Raw genomic sequence first — 7852 nt, forward strand, 5'->3', positions numbered from 1 at the left:
TTTTTGAGACAGGGCCTCCCTGTAGCCCCAGCTGGCCTGGAACTCAGAGATCCTCCTGCCTCTGCCTCCCCAGTGCTAGGATTAAAGGTGTGTGCCACTATGCCCAGCTGTATCAAATATCACAGGAAGGTCATTGCAGTTGGTGAGCAAATCCCTAACAATCTGATAATGCTATTACCAGTATTGGAGAATGTCAAATCCAGTGCTATTCTGAAAGAATAAAATCAACCTAGGAAACTTGCAGACCACCAGGACTGTCTCTCTTTTGTTTCTCTCATCATTTGGATTTGCAAGAGAACTTAATTCTGAAAACTGGATAATAGATAACTGCTGGTTTTAATAAAGAAAATAAGTGAAATAACTGAATCACTTGTAATCATTCATAATTTAACCTAAAAGCCTCAGCAAAATCTCCTTCAAGGCGTAGCCTCTTGAATTTTGCTATGGTCATGAATTTTTTTTTAACTTTAAAAAAAATTTTATTGAGAATTTCATACATGCATATAATGTGTTTTGATCGAATCCATGCCCAGTCCCTCCCCTCCACCTCTTCTCATATCTCCCCATCACTTTTTTTCACTTTTTGCTGCTCTTAACATTCTCCCCTCTGAAGAGTTAACCCTAAAATCTTTTATGGGTTAGATAAGCGCTCCCAAATACTTTTGACATTTTTGGCCTTTGGAAGAGAGTATGTTGCTAAGAGGCCCAAGGACATTGTGACTTTTAGCCAAGAAACTGGCTACTTTTCTTTGGGGTCTTTTTATCTTAACTGCCTAGCCAATTCCTACCTCCTATTCTTATCACATCATACTCTGAAGAGGTTACCCAAATTGCCGATAGGGAATCAGGATGCAGACCATTCCGGCTTCTTCCATGATGAACAGGGACACAGCATGAGGCAGTTGGGGTACCCCTTCAGTGGGTCTATCTAAAAGACTCACAAATTGCATAACTCTTATCTGTAGGGAGAAAAGAAAGTCCTTGACTGATGCCTAGGAGAGAGAAGTAAAGGCAAGAGCAGTTAACATTACAAGCTCTAGACAGGGCACCAGAAAAAAGTCAAAACAAGGCAAATTTCAAGTGTTCATATCAGAGTCCATTGGAGTTTCTTGAGCGCTTCCAAAAGCATCCTTCTATTGGGTTCCTCATTTTTTTTGTCTGCTAAGGCTGGACTCGAGAGTGATGGACTCAGGATTTGTTTTCAGGCAATTTGATAGCTGCTGGAGCTACATGACATATTTTACACATAAAATCCGGCCATCATTTTTAAAATACTAAGTAAAACAGTCTTAAAGAAAATTATAAAAATAGTAAAAGCTTAGATGTTATTTAACCTTGTAGCACAAAGTCTTTAAAATTTCTAGCTTAAAGGGCTGGAGAGATGGTTCAGTGGTTAAGAGTACTGGCTGTTCTTCCAGAGTACCTGGGTTCAGTTCCCAGCACCCATATGATAGCTAATACCATCTAACTCCAGTACCCCCTACTGACCTCTGTAGGCATCACACAGGTGCACATATATATGCAGACAAAACACTCATACACATAAATTTTAAAATGTACAGCTTGAAAAAATCAAAACTTAAGTTACAGAATTAAAGGTAGTTTCCAGAGGTATAAATGTTACTAGTATGTACTTGTTTTAAGTTCTCAAATGCCATGCTATAAAGCAAAAGAGGATAGTGTAAACAGAATTTTAGCATTTACATCACCATTCAGTTGACAAAAATCACAGGTGCTGCCTGCTTCCTAGCAGTTGGCTAAGTGCTAGATGTGTGAAGAGAGAAGGGACAAAAAAGAGGCCAGGGAAATGGCTCCGCCAGTAGAGGCACGTGCTGCCAAGTCTGATGACCTGAGTTCAATCTCAGACCTACATGGTGGAAAGAGAGAAGCAACTCCCACAAGTTGTCCTCTGAACTCCATACATACACACAAAAATAAAATATGATCTTAAAAAGTAGGTCTCCTCCCTTGATTCATGGAGCTTACACTTCAGTACCTAGAATTTGCCAGACCAGAGAGTTGACACTAGCCAGCTGCTACCATTTAAAACACCATCTGATGTGTTCTCCGGATAAATGGGTCATAGCTTTTGTTTTCTTGATAAACGATATGCTAGAAATGTTATTTTTGAAATGTATGGCAGTTTTTAAAAGTACAAAGCAGCGTGATGTTTCTCTATACTCTCTGCATCAGGATTCCGTCTCCACCAGGATTCCATCTCCACCAGGATTCCTTCCTTAACATTTTGCTCTACTTGCTTCCTGGACAATTTGAAAGTAAGTTACAGGTATTATGATACTTCAGGTCTTGAAATGCTTCAACAGTGGAAGTGCTCAGGAGAAGGATATACCTGTACTTCACCTAACCTTTGATCATACCAAAGAAAAATCAAAATCTACATCTAAGTCCAGTTCATACTTAATTTTTTCCTCTCCTGTTTTTTAATATTTATTATTTTTCTTTTATGTGTATGAGTGTATTGCCTACATGTATGTAAGTGTGCCTGTGTCATGAAATGCCTACAGAGATCAGAAGAGGGCATTGAATACCCTGGACCTGGAGTTACAGACAGTTGTTAGCTGCAATGTGAGTGCTGGGAACCAAACACAGGTCCTCTACAAGAGCAGTCAGTGCTCTTAACTGCGGAGCCATTTCTCCAGCCTCACTGTCCTATTTTTGATGACTAGTGCCCTACTACCCAACCTGGGTCCAATCAAGTTTCTTCACACAGATTTCTTCAGTTCTTTTTATATCCTTTTAAAGAAACTAAAACTAAATAATATTTAGAGTTGCTTTATATTGTCTCATCTTTTTGGAACTTGTAATTCAAATCTCTTAAGCATTTTGTACTTGCCTTTGCCATCACTTAAAGCAGATTTTGATGTGGAGAGGAACCACTAAAGCACTGGGCATTCCTCTATGTTCTGAAGGGAACCTGTGCATTTATTTCTTGGACACTGCTTCCTTCTACCTCCTCCTGGCATGCCTTCACTGGAAGACCTAGATCTTTCTTCCAGGCAAAAGCTTTGTTTCTTTCCTCTCTCCTTGAATTTGTTCTTTCTAGGGATCCTTTCAAGAGCATCTCCTAACTTCAGTTCTCTTACTTTCTACCCACCATTTGGGTACCAGACCCTCTGCCTCGCTACCAGAGTCTATCACCGTTTGGGTGACCAGACCCTCTGCCTCGCTACCAGAGTCTATACCTGTTTCCCTTTGCCTGTGTCTTTTTGTCCTTTCACCAGGAAACCTGCCACCACAGCCCACCACCTCCACCTGCTATTGTTGCTCCATCGATCCCTAAATGTATTTGCCTGATCCTAAAGAAAAGAATAGAAGTAACATTTATCAATGCCATTTAACTTAATCTTCACAACTCCCATAAAGTAGGTGAAGATTCCCACATTCCTTCTTGCCTCTTTCTGGTCACATGGGAAGGCTACATTTCCTAACCTTCTTCCAAGTTAGACTGGGTCGTACAAATGAGTCTGGCTAGTAGAATGTGGTCAGAAGTAGTAATGTGTATCACTAACAGGCTTAATCCCTAAAGTCTTTCCATGAAATAGTTTGTGATTTCTTCCTGCTTACAATGCTAGAAGCAAAAGATGTTCAGATAGTGGAGCACATGATGGAAGGAATCCAGACTCTCCCATTATTTAGATGCTCTCTGACCTCAATCAGTGGTCTGAGCAAATTAGAAAGTTGTATTAAGTTACAGAGTTGATTACCAGGCTTACACTTAGACATAAGAACATCAAGTAAATATAAGTATTCTAGTCTAGTGAAATTGGGTAACATTGTCTTTGGTCCTGAGGCAATAATGCGGTTCCCTTTTGTGATACTGTGTTTGCAGAACCATGGGTTTGGGATTCTAAACTGTAAAAGGATGTAGACAACACTCAGGAGACTGAGGCTAGAGGATCAAGCAGGGTTACATAGTGAGACCCTGCCTCAAAAAAGTCTTGAAGATTTGGCATTTCTGCAAAAGATGTGCTGTGCTAGATCAGCCCCCTTACAGGCAGATGTTTGTTTAAGGCTTTGGGTTTTCCTTCCCACCCCCACCCCCCAACAAATAGGCTTCCATACTCATCCAGCCTTGCATTCAGGGGTTGTTAGCATTTCCTTTACTAACCAAATAAAAGTCATGGCCTACTTACCATTGTACATGAAGGTGTTCACAAGAGAAGTTGAGCACCAGCTGTCTACACCATGACTGGCATCCCCATATTATTCAATTCCTGGATCAGAGCTGGACACTACTGTTCTTTCATTTCATTAACCAAAGGCTGTCTACCTAGCAGACTTTTAGTTTGAAGTTAACAAATGGCAGTTATAGTTGAAGAACTAACTTAGAGCATAGGAAGCAACTTCTAAATCCATGTCAGAGGGGCTAAGGAGATGGGTGGATCAGTGGTTAAAACATCTGATGTACAGCCATGAGGACCAGAGTTCAGACCCCCCTCCCCAGAACCTATTATAAAAATACCAGTAGGCATGGGAGCCCAGAATTCTAGTGCTCAGAAAGTAAAGACTGGATCCCTATATCATGCTGGCTAGCCTAGCCATATTGGCAAGTTAAGTTCTGGGTTCATTTGAGAGATCCTGCATCAATGAATAAGGTAGACAGCGATCAAAGATTCAATGTCAAATTTGTGCCTCCATACCCATGCACGTGCACATACACGTACCCACACTCGCGACCATGCAGGTGTGCACGCACAAGAAAAAAATCCACATCAGATACAGTTTCCCTAAAACTGTTGGTCAACTGCTACCTTAGGGAATTTCTCAATGACTGGTATCTCGTCTTCTGATCACACTGTATTTGTTGCTCTAACCCCCACATACTACTCACATCTCTCCAAAGCAGTCTTAAACACAGATTCCTTTCACTTTATTGAGCAAACAATTCCCAACTCTCCTAAGTACCTGTCACAAACACACAAAGCCTATCAAACTTGTAAATAATGAATGGTGCAAATAACAGAAAACACAGCTGGCATAAATATGTTGAGGGGTCACTGTTTCTCTTGATAAGGTCTGCTGGGAAAAGGCATGGTTGTACAGTCCTGTGCACCCAGGAGTTAAAGGCAGGAGAGTCAGGAGTCGGGAGTTCAAGGCCAGCCTGGAATATACAGTGAGAGCGCTTTAAAAAAACAAAAAAGGCAGGATGGGGGAGGGAGGCGTGACCATAGTTGATGCAACAACTCAGTTCAGTAATGCCATCAAGTAGCCAAGTGTATCACTTTTCTCCTTGATGTGAACACATACCTGACAGAAGCAACATAAGGGCAGAATGATGGCAGGGAAGACGTGACAGTTGGGAAATCCCTCTGAAGCAATAGGAGCTTCCAGGATGTCTTGTTCACATGATTACAGGATTCACAAAGAACTAGGCCAGAATCAGGGCTTAACTGGCCCTTCAAAGGTCTGCGCTCAGTGACCCACCTCAAGCTAAACAGCAAACAGCACCCCCAGCTGGGGACCAAGTGTTCAAAGGAGACTGGAGACATTTCACATTCAAACCTAAGCCCAGGCTATTTCTCTTCTTTTGACATTAGTTTCCTGTTGACTTTTATCATCAAGCCTTTTGCCTAACAAGTAGCAAATAGGCTACCAATCCCCAGAAGTCACATCCATGTTTAATTTTTTTCCCCAGGATTTCCAGAACACTTTGATTTGGGACCCATTGCTTAAAGTGAAGTCTTGAGGTCATGCTCTGCTCCAAATAAAGCTGAGAAGTATTTTAGCTGAGCAGTATTGCCCAAAGGTTAGTGGTCTGAAAATGAGAAATGTAGAAAGAATAGAGATAGGGTTACCAGATTCTGACACACAAAAGGACCATCTCTCCCAGGGATGAAATAACTATTGTCTAAGCCCCAGAAATAGCTACCATTGATTTTTGAGCTAGACAACCATTTTCTTCCAGTGCTTTGCACAGAAATATGTAATATTGCCGGGCGTGGTGGCACATGCCTTTAATTCCAACACTTGGGAGGCAGAGGCTGGCAGATCTCTGAGATCAAGGCCAGCCTGGTCTACATAGTGAGTTCCAGGCCAGCTGAGGCTACAGGGAGACCCTGTCTCAATAAGACCGAAAAAAAAAAAAAGTAATATTTAGAATCCTCCCTTTTTCCTTATAATTTTAAAATTGGAATTTTAATTTTAGCAGTTCACCCACTTTCACAACTCGACTACCTCATCTTCCATTGAAATTCTAGTTTTAATAAAGTTCATTTTTGAAGGCTATGGCTGAGATCTTAGACAGACTGAGAGGGCTGGTTCCAACCTCCATCTGTGTACTGTGATCTCAGCAGACCGCCAGAGAGTGCCTGTTCTGGCCTCCCTCTGACATAGGGGCTGAGAACTTGGGACTGCCTGAGAGCACCCAGATCCTGCCTCCACGTGGTGGTAAGGGGCAATTTGGAAATCTTTTAGATAGACCCACTGAAGGGGTACCCCAATTGCCTCATCCTTTGTCCCTGTTCAGCATGGAAGAAGCCAGAGCGGTCTACGTCTAGATTCCCTATCCACAAGTTGGGTAACTGCTTCAGAGGATGGTGTGATAAGAATAGTAGGTAGGAATTGGCTAGGCAGTTAGTGTAAAAAGACCCCAAAGAAAAGTAGCCAGTTTCTTGGCTAAAAGTCAAAAAGTCCTTGGGCCTCTTAGCAACAACATATTCTGTTCCAAAGGCCAAAAATGTCAAAAGTATTTGGAAGCTCATATCTAATCCTTAAAAGATTTTAGGGTTACCTCTTCAGAGGGGGGGCATGTTAGAGTAGCAAAAAGAAGAAAGAGTACATGAAGTTATCAGAAAAAAGTGATGGGGAGATATGGTAGGAGTTGGAGGGGAGGGAGTGGGCATGGATTTGATCAAAACACCTTATATGCTTATATGCCTATATGAAATTCTCAATAAATTTTTTTTCTTAAAAGACCCTGCAGTACCTATTACTGGACTGTATTCACCTTTCATCCTGACAGTCTGTAGTTAGAGGATAGAAACAGGGGGGACTGAGTCTAGATATCAGGACCAGTTGTACTAGGACACCTATTGACTAGGCTCTTAACTCTATATTAAATTTTTATTATTATTCTGTTTTCATTAGAAAAATCCAGTGACACCTTATATGTATTATGTCAGACTTCTAGTTGGTTTTGATTTCATTTGATAATATGCTCTTAAGTATTTCAACAGCTTAATAATTTGTATTATATAAACATATATATATTTGGAACCATGTAGATATTTCTAAATGTAGGTTGATCCGTGAGAATCACCTGGAAAAAATATCAGGACTTTATGGTTTTGGGTGAGTAAATTGTATGTACAGCCAGGGTGCATGCATTTTGGAAGAAGTTTCTCTGTGTACCTCTGAAATACTATCAGTCCTCAACTATGTTGGTTGGAAAATCTCAAGCATTCTGGTTTGTCATATAACACATAGTCTCTTATCTTTCTATACATATTGCTACAATAAAATTGATTCATGTTGAAAAAAAAAGATCATTTTTGATTAAATGGATTTGTTATCTCCAGATGGCTGAATTTTAGTCTTTTGTATCATCATCATAAAACATTTTATTATTGGCATTTGAAGCTCTTTTTTAGGCTCATGCATAAGAATGATTATATCTTGGGCTGGAGAGATGGCTCAGTGGTTAAGAGCACTGCATGCTCTTGCAGAGGATCTGGGTTCAATTCCCAGCACCCACATAGTGGCTAACAACCATCCATAACCCCAGTTCCAGGGGATCCAATGCCTTCTTCTGACATCCATGGGAATTGCACAACACAGGTGCACTTACATACATGCAGGTAATACACTGATACACATAAAAAAAAGAATGATT

Source organism: Nannospalax galili, unplaced genomic scaffold, assembly GCF_000622305.1.
Source record: "Nannospalax galili isolate Female #2095 unplaced genomic scaffold, S.galili_v1.0 scaffold305, whole genome shotgun sequence".
In the NCBI taxonomy this organism is placed as follows: Eukaryota; Metazoa; Chordata; class Mammalia; order Rodentia; family Spalacidae; genus Nannospalax; species Nannospalax galili.